The following is a 21,873-nucleotide window of genomic DNA, read 5'->3' on the forward strand; positions in this document are numbered from 1 at the left end:
GGGAGCGGTGGCGCAGGCAGTAAATGAAGCCTGCATTTCTATCTGGCCGAACAGCTTCAGCTGTTCGAGCCCCACCGTGGCTCGGGTGAGCTCCCGGCCCATGTCCCAGCTCCTGCCCACCCAGCAACTCGAAACCTGTTAAAGGGCAACTGCACCCGTCCTTTGTGGTGGCGTATGAGTGGCGGAGCGGTGGCAGTGGAGAACATGGTGGCGGTGGCGAGTCGAGTGAGAGGAGGCTGGGCCGATGGAGCGCAGAGGCGGGGTGATGCAGCAGGCCGGAGCCTATTGGACAGAGGCCACAGCAGGAGCACGCGCTAACGTGCCCTTGGCCCAAGCCTGAGGAATCATGGCGACCGAAGGAAGACCTGCACCAGGAAGACGCCGTCGCCGGATTGGAAAAGACCTCCCACAGAGAGACTATAACAAGACTTCGCCATAGGGTGACTGTTAGGTTAGTCACTTCCCTCCATTGTATGTGTGTGGCCCTTAGGTAGGAATTGTATGAATTGTATAATGTAAACCACTCAGAGCCCTTAGGGGGTGAGCAGTATATAAATCGAAGGAATAAATAATAAATAAATAAATATCGACTGCCCGGCCAGTCAACTGAGGGCTGGGCAGCTGCAACAGTGTGAAATCTGGTCCCTCCCCCTCCCAAGTCTTAGCCTATGGCTAGGCATGAACGGGGGCCATGGGAGGGGGCTGTAGGGCCAAGCAAGAGAGATTTCAAAGTGCTGCCCCACCCACTGGACTCACTTGGCTGTGTGGTTTTTCTTCTCTAACTTGTCACAGCTTTCCCCGTCTGAGATCATCTGTCCAGCTCCCTTCCAGCCCTCCACATGGCTGTGCTCCAGGAAGGAGTAGCAACCTTGCTATTGTTTCAGCTGTTTCAGGACCTTCCCCTGCCTTCTCCTGTCAGCTGCCACTGTTGTGCATACAAAGCAAAAATTGAACAGCTGACGGGCAGCTTCTCACCTGCAAGGACAGCTCTCCCCAGTGGTGATCCACGGACACATTCTGCAGCATGTGTTCAGTTGACCTCGGGAGGCTGAAGAAGCTGATGGCTGGGTGATGGATGAAAAGAGAAAACTGTGGACTAGGCTTCCGGTTTGACGGCGCTGCGGCACGGTCGGGTTTCGGACGAGCTCCGAACCGACCGGCTCCCCCACGTCTTCTGGGGCTCTCCGCTTCGGCGGTAGGGTCCCGCTTCCACTCCTGGAGGGAGAGGAAGTTGTAGGGAGCTTACTGGCCCCCCCGCTGACGGCAAATCGTGGGGGGTGTAGCCGGTTGCTCCAAAGCAGGGACGAGGTCGGAGGAACACGGCAATGTGTTCAACAGCAGCGACCAACCGTTTTAAAGCCTTTTGTTTTGTTTTTAATTGATGATGCCTTAACAAGAAGAACTTTGTTTATGCTGGCTGGTGCACACTTCTGGCGAGAAACAAAGAGCACGAGGATATACCCCCCCCTTTGGAACCAACCTCAACTATTATTATTGGCGGCAGTGGAAAGTGAGAGGAGAGAGGAGAGATGAATGTAACGAAGATGGGGTAAGAACAATCTTTTAGCGGACTATAAAAGTTAGCTAAGAAATGCGGAAGACTACGAAAGACTACGAAAGGAACAGAAATGGTGGAAGTAAGCTCTAAGGACTAAATTTGAATTTGCATTAAGGCTCTACTATATAGAGTGAGAAAATGGTTGCGGTTGTGAAAACGGGGATAGTGAGCGAACCTGAGATAATTTTACAAGTAATAGACTTCAATATGGATTGGTTTAAATCCCTCCTGCAAGAATCTATAAAGCAGTCCATTGAGCAGTCTGTTGTTGCAGCAGTAACAAAAGCATTTAAAAACCTTTCTGGAACACAACAGAACACTCAGGGGAAGGAGGAAAACAAGGAGGGAACAGTACGAGTTTCACCTGCCCTAAAACAGCAGGAGTCCACACCCACACCTGATCAAGCTATATATGACGGGTCTTTGAATTCCAGGCGAGAGAAAGAAAGCGAGAGACAAAGGTAAGAAGAGAAGGAGATTTAAAGTTACATGAACATAAAAAGCTTAGGAATCTAAAAGGTACACAGAAGCAGAGGAAGGACTATAGTTTAAGAAGACAAAAGAAGGAAAAGTATGAATCCAAGAAATTCAAAAAGAACTCTCAGCAAAATAAAAGAAGGAAGATATATGCATGGGCAGAGACTTGGCAAAGTTGGACCCCAAGACTAATGGAATTCAAGAATTTTAGACATTTAAAACAAGTACAAAGAAAAAAAGAAGAAATAGAGAGGGGAAGGGGAAACATGGGGCAAGAGATGTATATGTCTATGGATATTCCTGGGTTGTGTTAGATCCTGATATGTAATTGCAATAGTTGACTATGAGTAAAAGGTGTACACTGTAAACTAACTGGGTGTGTGGAGGTAAAGAATTGCTGATGCAGAAAAGACAGAAGGGGTAACTGATTCCTCATAGGAGAAAGCTCAGATCTGTAATAAGGATGAAATTAATCTGCTAAATTAATTCTCAAAGAAGAGAGGAAGGGAAATTAAGAGAAAAGTTTAACAACAACCAAAAAAGAGTTGTCAGGAGTAAATACAGAGATTTAGTTAGTTGTACTAATATGTAAGAACCGCTATTATTTGCTAAGTTTTAGAAGGATACACCATTATTAAGGAAGTAAGGTGGATGGAAGAGGCTATGAGGCCTGAACTGGCAAGAGGGAACTCTTTGGTTGGATAAACGTATGGGAAGATAAAAAAAGAAGAAGTTGTAAACATAAAGAGTTCTGGAAATAAGTGGTTAAATCTAGAAGGAAAGGAGGAATTTCTATGAAGTAAATAGAATGTAAGATGCTGGGGTAGTGCAGATAGAGAAAATCGCTGACTAACTATTAGGTTCTTAAATTTGCGCAAGGGAAATAAGGTTTAGTAAAGGAGCAAATGATTAGGTGATGCGTAGCTAGACTACTTATTCTGGAGAAATATTACCTAAAAGAGCGAAGATATCAGCAATGGTACAATCTTGTTAAGGTACAAAAATTTGTTTATACCCATAGCTTAGGTTTTTGTGTTTTATATATGTCTTGTTGCTATGTTGTTCTGTTAAGTTGTGTTGATTTGTGTGAAATTAATAAAAAAACTATTATTAAAAAAAACTGTGGACCAGAGAAGAGTGGCACTGTGAGAGGGGTTGGTGGTGACAGGTGCTAGGACCCATTCTGGGGGGGGGGGCTGGTGTGATCCAGTGGAAGCCACCACTGCCAGATTCCAGTAGCAAGTGGAAAGGCCAGTGTTGGAGGCCAGGAGAAGGTGGAGGAGCCAGTGATCAGGTCACATGAGATCTCTCTTATTCACACCAACTCAGCTCTTAGAGGGAACACTGATGGCTGGCAGTGGGGCCAGGATTGGAAATCCCCCCTCCGTCATTGGTGTTGTGTAATGCCAGGTCCATTAATTACACGGATAAAATGGAAGAAACATTGATGAATTTGGAATTAGACAGAGCAGCACTGTTGATTAGATGTCAAAATGGACCGGAAAATTTTGGGGAAAAATTAAAAGAGGAAATGATCAATAACTTGTCCCAACAACTAAATATAGGAACATACAAAGAGGTAGAAAAAGAAATAGAGGTGGTTTATAGAAAAAATACAGCATACTCGAGGCAGCATAAAACACCAAGAGAGGTCCACATTAGAAGGCAGATGAGGGATAAAATTCTAAAATTCTAAAAGCTTCTAATGATACTAAGGTCATAATAAATGATAAGGAGGTAAAATTACTAAAAGATATTCTGTGGAGAATTAGGGGGGAAAGGCAAGCGTATTATGTTGTAACGGACCTTCTAAAAGCAAATGAGATTTTTTAATAGATGGCTTATGCCTGAAGGGATATTATTTACATACAAAGGAAAAAGATTTAAACCAGACAATATATTTAAAGCACAGAACTTTCTAGAGAATTATGGGGAGGATCTTGGATGGGAAGGAGAAAGAGAAGAAGAAGAAGGGGGAAAAGAGAGTGAAACAGAAGAATAAGTAAGGGATCTTAAAGACGATTCCAAAGAGGAGGATGAGAAGAGAAAGAAAGAAGCGAGAAGACGAAGAGGGCCATATCCTACTTCCTCGCAGGTGCTTACACAGTATAGAGCAAATCTAAATAAGACCCACAATAAGTATGGAAAGAAGTAAGAAATTAGACATCTTATCGGTCAATGTAAATGGTCTGAATAGTCCGCAAAAATGAAAAAGGATTTTTCACCAAATAAATTAAAAGCAGAAATAATTTGTATACAAGAGACCCATATAAGAAAGAAGGATGTAAAATATTTGCAATCCAAAAAAACGGGATCAGTTTTTTATGCAGCGGATGAGAAAAAGAAAAGAGGAGTTCCTATTTATGTTAAAGATCATTTAAATCCGGAACTTGTATTTACATCAACAGATGGAAGAATAGTGGCAATATCTTTGACCCGAAAAAACAAGAAAACGCTGATAGTAAATATTTATGCCCCTAATCAAAACAAGGAGAAATTTTATAAGCTGCTACAAGAGAAACTAGCTTCTCAGATATATAATGAACTATGCATAATAGGAGATTTCAACGCAGTGTTTGATGCAAAAATAGATAGGAAAAATTCAGGGGGAGACAAGAGAAGGGGTAATACACTTCCGAGATCCTTCTTGGAACTAGCGGAAGAGCATAATATAGTGGGTCTTTGGAGAGTGAGAAACATGGAGAAAAAAGACTTCACGTTCTATTCTAACAGGCATAATTCATGGTCAAGAATTGACATGATATGGGCCTCAACAACATTTATTAATGAAGTTAGAGATATAGAGATATTACCGAGTACTTTTGCTGATCATAATCCAATTAAGATGTCATTACAGGATACATATAATAAATCAAAATGGTATATGAATAAAAATTCCTAAATAAAAAACAATTTGTTGAAAAAATTAAGACCAAGTTAGAGGAATTCTTTAAAAGAAATATAACATCGGAAATGTCAATACTGACAACATGGGACACATTCAAAGCTTATTTACAAGGAATATTCATTAATGAAGACACCTGGGAGAAGAAACAACAAAAAAGCAGCTATTCAAACCTGGTGAATCAAGTAAAACAAGAAGAAGCTAAATTGAAGAAGGGTAGAGATACAGAACAAATCAAGTCAAAACTGAAGTTATTACAACATCAATTGAATTTAATATTAATGCAAGAAATAGCCAAAAACTTGGAATATACTAAACAATATTATTTTGAACATGCCAATAAGCCATCTAGATGGTTATCATACAAGATAAGAAAAGAAAAAGAGAAAAAAGTAATTAAAGTATTAAGAGATGATAAACAAGTGGATAATTATGATAAGCAAGGAATCAAAGAAATTATAGAAAATTTTTATACTAAATTATATCACCAAGAAGTATTAAATCCCCAGAATACACAGGATTATATCTTAAAATGGAACAAAAGGACCTTCGATGAAAAACAAAAGTCTGCTCTAAATAGTCCAATATCATGTTGTGAAATAATTGAAAGTATTAGAAGACAGAAAAGAAATAAAGCACCAGGACCGGATGGTATACCTATAGAGATATATCAAAAATTTGAAGATCAAATTTTACTCCCATTTAAAGAGGTAGTAAAAGAAATAGCATTTGGTGGGGAAATGCCAAACTCCTGGACCGAAGCTCTGATAACGTTAATTCATAAGCCAAATACAGATGAAAAGGAGGTTAAAAATTATAGACCAATATCTTTGCTAAATGCTGATTATAAGATTTTTGCATCTATAGTAGCGACAAGACTGAAAAAGGTCTTAGTAGATCAAATTCATCAAGATCAGGCAGGATTTCTTCCAAGAAGGCAATTAAAGAACAATATAAGAGTGATTATGGACGTGCTCAAATATTACATCCAGGAAAACAATTAGCGTTAATATTTCTAGACACAGAAAAAGCCTTCGATAAAGTAATCTGTGAATTTATGTTGCAAAAGCTTGCTAAATGGGAGTGCGGAGAGAATTTCTACATGATGATAAAAGCAATATATTCAAAGCAGGTAGCTAAGGTAGCTAAGGTGGTGGTAAATGGAGATACAACCCAAAATATAGATATACAAAAAGGCACGAGGCAGGGTTGCCCACTATCACCACTGTTATTTATATTTACATTATAAACATTGACAGACCTGGTTAGAGAAAATGACAGTATAAAAGGTCTAAAAGCTAAAGATGAAACCTTTAAACTACAAGCGTACGCAGATGACCTGGTTTTTGTAGTGGAAAATCCTATAGACTCTATCTCTCCTTTGATGGACTGTATTGAAGGATATGGAAAAGTATCAGGCTTAAAAATTAATTATAATAAGACAAATATACTAACAAAGAATTGTACAGTAAAATGTGTAGAACAGATTCAAAGAATATCGCATATGAACATTGTTAAAAAGTGAAATATCTTGGAGTGACAATGACAAAGAGAAATAACACCCTAATAGAGGATAACTATAATAGATTGTTACAAGACATCAAAAAAGACTTAGAAAAATGGGGAAATCTGAAGCTATCCTTTATGGGAAAAATAGCTCTACTAAAGTTGAATGTACAGCCGAGATTTTTGGCTCAGAATATCCCGGTGCTGAGGAATGTTAAATTCTTTAATGAGTTGTATAGACTATGTAGATGATTTGTATGGTCCAAGAAAAGTGCACGGATAAAGTGGAAAGTCTTGCAGGATAGGAAGGAGAGTGGGGGCTTGGAACTCCCAAACTGGAAGCTTTATTATTCGGCAGCCGCAATGGTATGGATAAAGGAGAGGGCATTATTAGAAAATAAAAGACTTCTAACCTTGGAAGGCTTTGATTTAATGATGGAATGGCATGCGTAATTGGGGTATGAAAAAGATAAAATAGATTCTAAATTCAAACAACACACTATAAGAGGAGCTCTTAATAAAATCTGGCAAGAGACTAAAGAACGATTCTATACTAAAATGCCGAGATGGATATCACCATTAGAAGCATTTATAAAGCCATCTTTGATGATAAAATTGGATGCAGGACATTGGGTATATTATCGAGGATGAGAACTGGTCTAAAATATGGAAGTCTGTGAAATACTTAAGATCTATTCCATATAAGGAGAACGTATTTAAAATGTTTCACAGGTGGCATTTGTCACCGGATAAATTGGCAAAATATTACCCTAGCTTGTCAAAAAACTGTTGGAAGTGTAAAAATAATGTGAGCACCTTCTATCATACTTGGTGGAGATGCCCAGTGACACAACGCTATTGGTGTATGGTACAAAAGCTATTAATAAATATATTAAAGGTAGAAATACCTTTAATCCCAGAATTATTTTTGCTGAATATAATAACAGGTAATTATAAAATGGAAGAAAAATATGTAATTATATATATAATCACAGCAGCTCGGATTTTGTTTGCCAAATACTGGAAACAAGGGGGAATACCCCCTCAAAAAGAATTAATTTACAAAGTTCTTGAGGTGGTAGAAATGGATAAATTAACTATAAGTTTACAAAATAAGGATGATGAGTTGTTTAAAAAAAGGTGGGAAAAGCTATATATATGGTTGGACAAGAAACAATGTGTAAAATAAGGTGAATGAATGACTCCAATTTAAGTTTGCAGTGTTGGTATTCTCTTTGTTGGGTTAGAGAAGATATGTAAAAGGTTGTATCTTCTGATGTTGTATATTGGATAAGTTGTTTCAATATATACTGAAAAAGTGGAAATAAAAATAAGTGCAAAAAAAATAACAAAATCACAACCCTACGGGATTTCGTGACTGAACATCAAGTGGACCTGGCGTGCATGACCTAAACCTGGGTGAAGGATGAGGAGACCTTTGCTCTCACCCAGTTAGCCTCCCCCCCGGGTTACTCGGTCCTTCACCAATCATGGAATAGGGGACGGGGGAGGGGTGGCTATTTACATTTGGGAGGCTTACTCCTTCAGGGCGCTCCCGGCTGTAAAGATCGCGGGCTTGGAATGTGTGGCGGGGCCTGGGGGCTGAGGAGAGTTTGGCAATTTGGCTGGTGTACCGACCGCCTAATGCACCAGCCAATAGTCTGCCATTCATGCTGGAGGCCATATCAGGCTGGGCGTTGGACCACCCTCGACTGATTGTCTTGGGTGATTTCAACATCCATGCTGAGGACGCAGCCTCCAGCTAGGCTACGGACCTGGTGTCGTCCATTGCAGCACTGGGACTCTCACAGTTTGTATCGGCCCCCACGCATCGGGCCGGTCACGTGCTCGATCTGATCTTTGCGGCGGGAGTGGAGGTGGACTGGATCACTGCAGTGGCAGTGCCATGGTCGGACCACCTGGCCCTGAAGGCCCGTCTGAACATTTCACCTCAACACTGTATGGGCGGTGAGCAGATTTTTGCTTGCCCACAAAGCCAAATGGACCCGGTGCGGTTCCAGATGGCTCTGTGGGATCCGAGGCCCCCAGCAGCTTGTTGGATGAGCTAGTGGAGGACTGGCATGTATGACTCTCCACGGCCATCGACGAGATCGCTCCCAGGCATCCTATCTGCAGTCGTGTTAGGCGTGCACCCTGGTATACCCAGGAGTTGCGGCAGCTGAAATGAGAACTGAGACGACTAGAGAGATGGTGGCGTCGCGTTCGTGACGAGGTGACAAGAGCATCGTATAGGACGTTTATGAGATCTTATGAGATGGCAGTTAAGGCCACTAAGAAGGATTTCTGTGCGGCCGAGATTGCATCTGCTAGCTCACACCCGGCCCAATTATTTAGGACAATTCGGACTTTGACAGACCTGCCTCAGGGCAAGCGAAACATTAGGGAATTGGATATTGGCTGTGAGGCTTTTGCAAGCTTTTTTGCAGATAAAGTCTTGGCACTTCGCTGCGACCTCCCCGCCACAATTGAGACAGTGAGCGAACTTGAGGCCCCTTGCGTGCCTTCGGTACCGGGTTTAGAGTGTTTCAATCTGCTCAGTCTGCATGAAGTTGACAGATTGCTCGTATCTGTGCGCCCAACCACATGTGACCTTGATCAGTGCCCCTCCTGGCTCATTAAAGCGGGACACGAGGGGCTATGAGGAACACTACGGGAGATTATCAACAAGTCCCTCTCACAGGGACAGTTCCCGAGTGCGTTCAAGGAGGCGATGGTCCACCCACTCTTAAAAAAACCATCTTTGGACCCAGCTGAATTGGCTAACTATCGGCCCGTGTCCAATCTGCCCTATTTGGGCAAACTTATTGAGAGGGCGGTGGCATTACAGCTACAGAGCTTCCTGGAGGACGCTTCAGTCTTAGATCCCTTCCAGTCCAGTTTTCGCCCTGGTCATGGGACTGAGACGGCTTTGGTTGCCCTGACTGATGATCTCCAAAGGAATCTGGATCGAGGTGGTGTGGCGGCATTGCTGTTGTTAGACCTGTCGGCTGCTTTTGATATGGTCGACCATCAGCTGCTGACTCACCGCCTCGCTGACGTGGGGATTCAGGGGCTTGCCCTTCAGTGGTTTGCCTCTTTCCTACAAGGTCGGGGACAAAGGCTGGCTGTCGGGGACCAGCGATACAGTAGGTACCCCCTTGATTGTGGGTGTTGTCCCCGATGCTACTTAGCATTTATATGCGCCCCCTTGCCCAGAATGCCCGGAGTTATGGGCTTGGGTGCCATCAATATGCAGATGACACCCAGCTCTATCTGATGCTGGGGGGCCGGTCAGACTCGAGTCCTGATGACCTTCACCGGGCATTGGAGGCCATGGCTGGTTGGCTCTGGCTGAGCAGATTGAAACTAAACCTGGCGAAGACAGAGGTCCTGGGCCTGAGTCGGACTGGTGTAGGGTTGGGGCTCCCTCTCCCGACCTTCGACGGGGCGCCTTTGGTGCCAGCGTCTAGGGTTAGGAGTTTGGGGGTGCTCCTGGTCTCCTAATTAACAATGGAGGCCCAGGTGGCAGCCACTGTCAAGTCAGCCTTTTACCATCTTTGGTTGGCACGGCAGTTTGTCCCCTACCTCGACCGCGATGACCTGGCCACAGTGATCCATGCGATGGTCACCTCGAGGCTAGACTACTGCAATGCTCTCTACATGGGGCTGCCTTTTTCGCAGATTCGGAAGCTGCAGCTGGTGCAAAATGCTGCAGCTAGGCTGCTGATGGGTCTTTCTCAGAGGGACCATATTCAGCCTGTGCTGAAAGCGCTGCACTGGCTGCCGATAGCATACCGGATCCACTTCAAAGTGCTGGTTCTTACCTATAAAGCCCTATATGGCCAGGGTCCAGCCTACCTGAGGGACTGCATTGCCCCACATGTTCCCCCAAGAGCACTATGGTCGGGGACCCAAAATTTGTTGGTCATCCCGGGTCCCAAGGATTTGAAACTAGATGTGGCCAGGGCTTTTTCAGTGGCGGCTCCTACCTGGTGGAATGAGCTCCCGGGGGAGATCCGGGCCCTGCGGGACCTTGAGCAGTTCCGCAGGGCCTGTAAGACAGAGCTCTTCTGCCAGGCCTTTGAGTAGGAGCCACCACCCCATTATACCACCACCGTCAAGGTATCTTAAAGGATGCATCGACGAGGCCCGAGGAAGAACCTGGAAACTATTGAAGATCTGACAAGCCGACGCCATTGGACACGTATATTATGGGAGTACCATCTGGAACTGCGGTGTTACCATCTTGGATTTAGGATATTAGTAATGGATTGAGTACTGTGGTTTTAGTGTTGGATGTTTTACTATGTTTTATATGTTTTTACTTATGGCATGGCAAATGACCTTGCCCTTGTTGGCCGCCCTGAGACCATTGGGAAGGGCGGGATACAAATATGAAAAATAAATAAATAAATAAATAAATAAATAAATAAGAATAGACAAAAAAGATAGCTGGTTAGATAGGCAGGTAAATAGAATCAATACTAAGGGGATTGCTACAAGGGTCTTGCTACAAGGTGACCTGGACAGCCCAGGCTAGTCCACTCTCATCAGATCTTTGAAGTTAAGCAGGGTGGCCTTTGTTAGTTTTTGGCCCAGAGCCTGGGGTACAACTGAGTTTTGTCTAAATATCTTTTTAAATTTTGTGTAATAGTCATTGTTTGGTTTGCAAAGTGTTCTTGTTCCTTTGAGTTTCTCTCTGGGCTACTGGAATGGAGTTCTTGGCGAGGGGCTATGGCAAGGAGGAAAATGACCAACAGGCTGGGCAGTATTTTGGAGACCATGGGAGGCTGCAGAATCTGGCATCCAGACATCTCACACAGAGTAGAAACATTGCATCACACAGACGGCATTCATCTGTCTCACTGGGTGATGGATATCTGGCTATATGGGGTTCTGTATGGCCTGCAGATTTGTGTGCAGCTGTAGGAGCTTTAGCGGGAGCTGCCTGAGCATGCATAGCTCTTGTGGTGGTAGCAGAATGGGGTCAGATTGATTTTTTAGGAAAACCAGCTTGCATGCCCATTTTTCTGTTTATAGGGATCCCCTTAAGGGATCTTGGGGTTAAGGCTTTCAAGGGGTGTGCCCAGCTCGGGGGCTGCCAACAGGTTACCCACATGCTCAAGTGGCAGGAGAGACCACTTAGTGGCAGTTGTCCGTGTGGAATTCAGCATTATGTCATCCCATGGCTCTTCCCCCCATCCCAGCAGGCGGGTTGGAGTGGAGCTAGAGTTCCATGACTGGCAGGTGAGTCAGTCCACACCAGGATCGGCTTGCTCAATGCTGTCCCAAGGCTTCTTACAGCTGTAACCAATAAAGCTGTGGCCAATTTCATTCCAAAGCTGAGTTGTAAGTGTGTGTTATTGAACTATTGGGGTAGGAGGGATCCCTCATCTTCATTGCTCTCTTCCTGACCTTTGGTGCTGGGGCCGCAAGTTTAAACTTTGAACGTGCACACACAAACCCCCAAAACATTCATTGTTGTTTCTTTCTTTGATGAAGCAAAGCCCATAATCAGACCTAAAACATGCCATTGATTTTCACCCTCACTTTAGAATTTGCCAGTTGGAACTTCTGTCCTCAGTTGTTTGTATAGCTAAACTGCGCCATGCTTAATTATGCTGAGACTGAAAAGTAAGCAACACAGCTGTGTCTACGCATATGTTTATAGTTTTAAATGCTGCTTCTCATAATTGCCTTTGTAAGGAAAGGGACTTGGGACAGAGCTGTTAGGAAATGGTCTTGGGGCTGGCAAGCTGCCTTCCACTGCATAATGATTATTAAGCTTTGCAAAGGAAACACTGAAAACATGAGGCTTTTGGGGGGCAGTTGGATCACACAAGTGATGTGGAGTTTAAAAACAAAAGGTGACATTTGGAGAGGAGGGAAGTGTCAGTTATAGCCTTGAAAATGAGGTATCCAATGAAAAATGTCATTTCGGTCTCAGACTTATCATCGAGCAATCCTTTTGGACATATCATCACAACCACTATAAGAGCAATAACATCATCCACTTAATAGACAGATAATTGAAAAGAAAGGGAGAGAGATTTGATGAATTTACTCACCAGTAAGCATGCATAAATTAAAATAGACAAACAAACAACAGTGTCTTTTGGCAGTTTGGCATGTGGGTTCTAGTGAATAAACATTTCTGCCCCAATAGAGATTCTTTTTCTGTTTTGAGGGGAGGGGAAGTGAGGGGAGGGGAGGAGAGAGGGCAATGAAGGCAAGGGATCCCTTCCAAAGCAATACCCGAGTAAGGCATACTTACAATTCAGCTTTTTGGGATAAAATTGGCCACATCTTTATTGATTACAGCTGTAAGAAGCCTTGGCACAGCATGGGGTAACCGGAACCTGGCATCGACTGTGACCTGCCTGCCAGTCAATGAAGTCCATCCCACCACAGCCTACCTGCTGGGGTTGGTGGAACCATGGGATAACAGGATGCTGGATTCCACCAGGATGACTGCCACTATGTGGTCTCCCTTGCCACTTGAGAATGAGGGTAATCCTTGAAAGCCCCCAAGCTGGGCATGCCCCTTTGAAAACCCTCACCCTGAAATCCCTTAAGGGGATCCCTTAAGCTGTGGCCTTTGCTTAAGATTGAAGTGGTGACCATGTGCCCCTGTATGGTTCTGGGCATGAAGCCCTGGTCCCATAAGTGGGCTATGTATTTGAGGACCCACTCCTGTGACACCAGCCAGGTGTCCGGACCCCCAGTACTTTCTGAAAAGGCAAAAAAGGCCACAGCCACTGATGAATATGAGTGAAAGGTAGAAGGGTCAACTGAGTGAATTGCTCCCTGCATTATGGTATCTTCCCAAATTCCCAGAGCTACTTGGGAAATGGGTCCAGGTGGTGATTGGCCTGTGGCAACAGGCTGCACCAGGCTGCAAAACCTCTCCTCCTGGAGGCAAGATAAGGCATCCATGATGCTGTTGTCCACACCTACTATGTGGTGAGCTGAAAATGTGATATTAGTAGACAGACATATAAGGAAAAACCTGTGTATAAGGTGGAAAACCCTGTGTACAAGGTGGATTCACCACTCTCATTACCACTTGATTATCACACGAGAACCTGACCCTCATGTTCTGAAACTCCTCCCATCAGATTACTGTCACCACGAGGATAGGAAACAATTCTGTGAAGGTAAGGTCCCACTGTATACCCCCCCCCCAGGTGGCTGGCCATAATCGGACACATCAACACCCATTGTAATACATCCCAAAATTGATGGTACCCACTGTGTCAAACTGTATTTGGAGGCTGTTGCCCAGATTGAGTGGTTCCTGCCAGATATCGTCCCCATTATACTTGTAAATAAAGGCTATTCATACACTGAGGTCCTTCTTCATACCCATGATTATTTGTATGTGGTGATATAGTGCAAAAACACCTAACATGGCCCATGGCAGGCATGCATAGAAGTCCCTACCTGGTGTAACCACCCAACAAGTGAAGTTAAGATGCCCCCAGGATCAGTGTTCCCTCTAAGTTGAGTTAGTGTGAGCTAGCTCACAGTTTTTTAGCCCCCAGTTCAAACATTTTTGTCTTAGCTCAGGAAGGATGGCTCCAGAGCAAACTAATTTATGCAGTAGCCAAATCGCTCACTCACAACTTTATTGTTAGTCGCTTACAAAGTAGACTTTTTGCTCACAAGACTCCACAGCATAGAGGGAGCATTGCCCATGAGTGATTGCAGCTCCCTCAATTTACATTTGATATGTGCCATAGACAGGCTAATAAAAGCCTATAGCTAGGGTTCCCAGCGTCCAGGTGGGGCCTGGGGATCTCCCACTTTTACAACTGCTCTCCAGGTGACAGAGATCAGTTCCCCTGGAGAAAATGGCTGCTTTGAAGGATGGACTCTATGGCATTGTACCTTGCTGAGGACTCTCCCCTCCCCAAACCTCACCCACTTCTGGATCCACCCCCAAAGTCTCCAGGTATTTTCTGGCCCAGACCTGGCAAACCCACCTGAAGTTTATCTTCCAGCAGGCAGGATGTCCCACAGAATCCAACTGAATGCCCAAGTTAAGTCCAGCTGGCTACTAGACAGAATAGATGGTAGACACTCCCCCTTATTTTTGCAAATACAAACCACACAATAGCATTTCCTGCTGTGCTGTTTCCCAGACTTCAAATCTTCCCCTATTTGCTCTGGTGGAACAATCATTCAGGTTTGCAGACTTACAATAACTGGGGTGTGTGTGAGAGAGAGAGATGCAAAACAACAGTCTGTTGGATTCCAGCAGTGTATTCTGACCAGGGGTCATTTTGTAGAAAAAGAGCTAGGGGGACTCATTAGCATAACTCATTAGCATATGCCACACACCCTGACATCAGGGGCCCGGCGGTGGACCTGCAAGGCCAGTGGGAGTGCGAGGAAGCCCCGCCAAGGCCCTCCCTGGCCCCAAGCAGGCAGGGGTGGGGAGAGGCGAGGAGGAAGCAACTTACCCTCCCTCTTCTCCTGCCTCCTCCTGGCTGAATGAGGGCTAGAAGTGGGGCAGCCGGAAGCAGGGGGCAGGGCTTCATCATGTGCCCCGCCCCCCTGCACCTCACTCGGGGGAACTGCGTTCCCCCGCGTTCCCCCCCGAAATGACCTCTGATTCTGACAATGGAATGGGTGTGTGTTTGGAATTTCTGTTGTTTTCCACCATTCACTGCAGATCTTCAATTGCTACTCAAGCCATTCCTGGGGCTTTCCCTGGAGCTTCATTTCAGGGACCTTTCAGGGTGCAGTGGGGTGGGAAGCTAAGGAAGTCCTACTCTACAGTTAAAAATCCATTCCATCAACAGGAATAACCACTGGATTCAACCTCCCACCCTCTATCTATCTGTCTATCTGTCTGTTTATCTGTCTGTCTATATCTATATCTATATCTATCTATCCTTTTTCTCTCTTAGTGATCATAGAGAAAAATTAAAGAGCTAAGATTTTATATCAAAGTGAAGCAATCCCTTTGTTATAATTATAGTGGAATTCATGCAGAAAATGTCAGCCTCTTTGAATTAGATTAACAGCTGCAAAAAGGACTGTTAACAAATTGCACTGCAGAAAGACTATTTTACAGTAATCTAAATAGTTACAGATATATTAATTTAAAGTCCACTAAAGTTGAGACATTTTAAGTCTCATTTCATGGTACCAATTATTTCTAGTAATTTGTAAAGAAAGGAGGGGGGGAGTGTCTTTTCATCAGCAGTGAGAATCGCTAATGGATTCCACCACGTAGATTTTTTTCTGGAGCTTTAATAGAATGGAATAAATTATTCAGAATTAGATCTGGAAGATCTGTGTGGCAGTTGTCATGCATATCCTGTTTAGATGTAAGCTTGTGAATTATATGTTATTGTAGTAATACAACTGATGAAAGCAAAAGGGTGTAAGAGAGAAGGTATTAATTCCACAGTAAAAGTAGATGGGCTTTTTGACTAAGTGGCAGGTTATATTCTAAAATCTACTTTTAGTACCCTTTCTGTCATGCACCCAAAACTCTGATCTGCTTTCCAGTGACTACTGGGAAACCAACAGTGCCATCCTAAACAAAGTTAAATCCTTCTAAGTCAACTGAAGTTAATTGGCTTAGGAGGGCATAATTCTGCTTAGGATGCTAGTGCAAGTACTCCAAAGATCAGGGCAAACTCAGTATTTCCAATGTCATATTTAGTGACAGTAACAAATTAGCCTACAATTCAAGGATATATAATAGAGGGTACTTAAGGAAGCAATTGGAATTCTTTCATTCAGAGCAGCCCCTCAAACTTGAATCAGTATATGCCATGTTGCAAAATACAGTAAAAGCTTTGTTATCCAGCATTGGTGGGGAAGGGGTTTGCCAGTTATTCAAATGTACAGGGTAAGTTTATTGCTCTGACCTGCCCATTACCCAAATGCATCCACAGCAACTAAACCGTTATCCACTGGGAACGCCATGACAACTGGTCCTATACCTGAAATAACCTTTCCCTTCCTTCAAAGCTGTAGAGCCACCTAACAGGGGAAAAAAGATTTCGGGTGGCAGTGACAGCTGGCACAAGTCCAGCAACATCAAGTTGAGGTGGAAGTGGGGTGGAAGTGTGCCTGAAGACGTAGAGGTATGCAGGGAACTTACCTTCTGGGTGATGCAGGTTAACCAAGTGTCCTGGATAATTAAACACCATATTACCAGGTTTTTAGTCTACTGACTTGAAGAGTCCTCCTGGGGTTTTTCATAATGGTCTGCTCAGGAGATGTATTGCAGGTATAGTTTCTGCAATCAGAATACTAAATGTACAATGGAAAATGTTTTGTTTTGTTTTTTAGTGGGTAGAGGGAGTCCACAGGCAGCATTTGAATTTCTGGTGAACACAAAGTCATGTTTGCTGTTAAAAAGCTCAACTTACTGGTTATCCATGGAGTGACATGTGATCCTGAAGTGCCTTTACTACATGGGCAGACCCAGATCAGTTCGCACACTGGCACTGCATAAGCCTGGAATATAAACAGCATGCATTTGGTCTGAGACATGTTTGTTTCGATTTATGCTGGCCATGGGCCATAATAATAATAAACTATGAAGCTATGGACATGTGGTTGAGTTACTTAATCATCACTTTCTGCTGCACAGTTTGTCAGCAGAGGGAAAGCAACCATGGGCAGTAAGTAACATGTACATGATCTCATACGAATCAGAACATGGAGTAACCAGAAAGGGGTTCCAAACTCCCAACTTCTTGAGCTGTGGTGAAATGTTTATATTTCTTTCCATAAAGTGCTATACCCAGCAGTGTGAAGTGGTGATACGAAGCCTCTCCCATTCTGTCACAAACTTAGGACACATGGAAACATTTTCTATGATTTAGTATTTATTTATTTATTTAGTATATTTCATCATGTTCTTCGTCTAAAGAGTTCAGGGCAAAGTGCATTGTTCACCCCTCTTCTAATTTATCCTCACAATCACCATGTGAGGTTGGTTAAGAAGATAAGAGAAGAGGAGATTGGATTTATACCCCACCCTTCACTACCTAAGGGAGTCCCAGAGCAGTTTACAATCTCCTTTCGCTTCCCCTCCCCACAACAGACACCCTGTGAGCAATGCTCCCTCTAAGCTGTGGAGCCTTGTGAGCAAAGATTCTACTTATGTGAGCTACTGGCATTACAGTTGTGAGTGAGTGATTTGGCTACTGCATACATTAGTTTGCTCTGGAGCCCCCCTTCCTGAGCTAAAATAAATACATGTGAGCCAGAGGCTAAAAAACTGTGAGCTAGCTCGCACTAACTCAGCTTAGAAGGAACACTGCCTGTGAGGTAGGTGGGGCTGAGAGAGCTCTCTCAAGAACTGTCCTTCAGAGAACAGTTCTGAAAGAATTTATAACTGACCCAAGGTCACACCAGCAGCTGTATGTGGACGAGTGGGGAATCAAACCCAGTTCTCCCGGATTAGAGTCCGCACCCTTAACCACTACACCAAAGTAGCCCAAGGTCACCCATGAAGCTTCATGACATTGTGAGAATTTTAACCTGGGCCTCCCAGATCCTCATCCATCTCCCTAAGCACTTCACTGCATTATTATTTTTTGTACTGAACTTGTAGAACATCATTCTGGTTTGAGTTCTCTTTGTTTAGGACACAATTGGTTTCTGCAGATCTTATCACAATAATCATGTCTAGGGCATTCAGCGTGAGGCATTATATGGTACAGGTCTGGCAGTTATCTGACAGCATACATTTATAATCCCAGCCTGAAGCAATTCCTCACCAACAACGCTCTTTCCATGCTGTATCCTCCCCTCATGTGCAGTGTTATTTGTGTGTAAATTATATAAAAATGGCACAAACATACAAACAGTCGATAAATGGCCTATCTACATAAATGCTGTATCAATGACATTAAAATGTTGTAATAATAGCATTACGCTATAAAAGAGACAAAGAGTTCGTGATGTAGAGGAGGACCTAAACTGATGACAATGACAACATAGGATATCAACAAGGAACAAAAACATCTGTCGTGTCTCATCCTTTATTGTCCCCAACTAGGAGATAGGCAGACAATGGAGCAGCCCAACAGTAAGCTGCATTTGACAAGGTGCTGCTTCTACAGCCCGTGGAGGTGTTTTACAAAGAGGCTATTAATTTCTCGTACACGATCCTTCAGTTTAATGCACGACACTTTTAGACCCTGTTAAGTGGAGCTGTTTCTTTACCTATCTTACTTAACATAGCAGTGACTAATGTCTCTTGTACAGTTTCAGATCAATTATTATGCTTCCTCTTGACACAGCTGTGTGTGGCAATGAGTAATGATCATTCAGCACCTAGAAGGAAGTCTCTGCAAATCACACATTAATCCGTCAGATTCAAGAATGAGTTATATTGAAACTGACGACAGTGATAGAGTGAGTTATACATCTGAGATGTGTTTGGGTGTGAATGTGACTGTTCTTATGTTGCTTTCTCCCCCCCCCCTTTCAGGTATAAGGTATGAGCTCTGATCTTCCGGATATCTAATCACATTTGACGATCCACACAGGCTTGTGGCTGAAACTTTATGCTTGAGACTTGAATCTGCATCTCAGACTCTTTCAGTTTGCTTCTGCAATTAATCCCATAATAGGATTTTAAAAGTCTTTTAGAAAGGCCCTGTTACTAAACAGCACAACATGTAATCTTGTGTAAGGTTTACAGAAAGCCTTACATACAGAATTGTATTGAGATCTCTGACTGTGTCCCACTGAACTCATTTATAATAGCCTGGAGAGAAATCAGTAGTTGGAGAAAAACATTGCCAAGAAACTTCTATATCTGTTTTTGGAATAATAGTTGTACCACTGGCCCAAGGGGGTATTTGTTTGTACAATTAAGTTATCTCACAAACTGCAAAAAATGACAAGGCAGGAGGGAAGGGAATGTCACTTATAAATGTGTGACAAGTTCCTTGGGGGGTAGCTGTGTTAGCCTCTTGCAACAAAAACCAATAAAGAATCTCGTTGTACCTTGAAAACTAACATAATTGTTATGTTTTGTTTTTCTGGCACTATGGCAGAACAATCCTGCTTTGGTCTGCAGGCCTGGTTCCACCCTGCCCTCCTGGGTTTTCCCCACACCTAGAGAGGCTTTTCTGTCTCTCTGTTCAACTGCCACCACCACCTGATCTCTGTCCCTCTCTGTATACATCCCTAGAGAGGACTGATATCACTTCCACATTTTCCCCAGAAATGAGGTCACACTGTCGGCCAAATGGCCATCCCCCCCCCATGCTGTCACCACTTGGAGCAGTTGTGGGAAATGGGAGCAAGGGGTGAGGAATTCTGGTTCTTTATTTAGTATTTTATAATACTACATAAATGAAGTACAATAATATATAATATTATGTAATATGTAAATATATGCAAAAGGAGGAAAATCATAATATATATAAAAAGAAAACTTCACATTGCCAGCTGCTGGGGCTCCTTTGCACCCCACTGTGCTTGAATAGTGGATGTTCATTATTAATACTAGAATTGTTAACTCCAAAAAACAAACATATTTTATTTATTTATCTGACTTTCTCACAGGGGCTCAAGGCGGATTACGCCTAATGAGTCAGTACAGTCAGCAAAATGGGGCATTCAACAAACAATGCACTAGGATTGTAGAGGTATGGAACCAACCAGAAAACTAAAAGATAGAACTGAAGCATAGCATTAATATTAACATGACAACACATTAAGTGATGCAAAAAATATGTACTAGGATCCTACATAAAGGAAGCAATAGACAGCAGTATAGACCACAGTTTCTAATGATTTATCCAAGTAAATGTAGAGACCTAGCCCTGCCAAGAATCAAGTAAAGTCGGCTAAGCTGGCCAGTCCAGAGGCAGGAGGTAACAGAGTTTAAGAACCACCAAACACAGTCCAAAAGTCAACTATTTCAGAAAGCAAGTCATCCATGTCCAGTCCAGGGGTTCCAGATAACAGGCATCCCAAGTCCAGCGGCTCAGTCTCGAGCATACTTGTTGCATCCAGATTCAGCATCAGCTCTTGGCTGGTTTTATAGCTAAGCCTTAATGAGATGTGCTTGTCTGCTCACTTAGCAGCCATCCAGCAACTACTTATCTGCCTTATCAGCTGACAGCTGGCATCAGCCCAGAAGATTGTTAGCCGAACTGCTTTATCTACAGCAGTTGGCAAAATTTATATGGGTTCCTGCCAATGTCTACCAAGGTCCACCTCCCACCAAGGGTCACCAGCAGTGTTCCCTCTAAGCTGAGTTGGTGTGAGCCAGCTCACAGTTTTTTAGCCTCCAGCTCACAGATTTTTGCTCTAGCTCAGGAAGGATGGCCTCAAAGCAAACTAATTTATGCAGCAACCAAATGGCTCGCTCACAACTTCAATGCCCATAGCTCACAAAGTAGGATTTTCGCTCACAAGACTCCACAGCTTAGAGGGAACATTGGTCACCAGTAGAAGGAGTAGAGGCTGGTAGTTCCAAATAATCTGTCTCTTTACTTAAGAATATATAAATCACATACAAACAATACTGATACAAACAAACATTCAAGCAAGTTCCTTAGAAATACAGCAGTAAAAATAGTCACTTTTGCATTAGCAGGTATTGTGATGAAAGGCAATACTTATCTGTCCTGAAGCTTGTCAGTTCCAATGAAGAATGGATGGGAAGAAAAATAGAATTCTAGGGAATTTTAACACACAGCCAAAACCCAGCCAGCATGTGTGGATCTCTTGGCTGCAGCTCAAGAGATCAAGTGGAGTCAAGGATTGGGTATAGGAAGCTGGATAAAAGGGGAATGAAAGCAGACGGGGGATATTGGGGTGGATTGCGGCTAGCTAGCAAGGGCCAGGCGACTGGTCCTTACCCTTTATAGGTGGAACTTTGGGTGGGTGGCAACTGTGCCAGCCTGTGGACCCACCTATCTGTTAGTCCGCCCCAAAACTAATCGCATTGGTTGCATGTAGTGAGGGGTGGCTACCTAAAGGGTTGGACAATATTGTAACTTAAGATCTAACTCAAAGTAGGGCATCTGGGCAAGTGTGAAACTTGGCATCAAGTATTCTCCTTGAAGTGCAGATGAAGCTTGGCCATTCCCTGGTCATCAAAGGTACATCTGGACGGAAATGCTGATTCAGATGTAAAGCAGAGATGCGGAATATGTGGCTTTCAACAGTTCAGCAATGGGGGCTGCTTCCATTCAAGTTGTTGTTTGCTGACAATAATGGAGATGTGTGCGTTCTTAATTAGACTGGTGGCTGTGTATCTGAAACCTTATTAACATGTAAGGCTTAGTGCAGTCACCTTCTATGTGTAATGTCACAACAGGTTATTTGTACAGCTTTCTTTAAGCCTATGGGGGTGTGTGCAGAGTCCATCCTGTGTGCAGCAGCAAATATAAAGCAAATATCAGTTTTTATTCCTTAAGAAGATGCA

The sequence above is a fragment of the Gekko japonicus genome, unplaced genomic scaffold (assembly GCF_001447785.1).
Source record: "Gekko japonicus isolate JY-2015 unplaced genomic scaffold, Gekko_japonicus_V1.1 scaffold263, whole genome shotgun sequence".
Lineage (NCBI taxonomy): Eukaryota > Metazoa > Chordata > Lepidosauria > Squamata > Gekkonidae > Gekko > Gekko japonicus.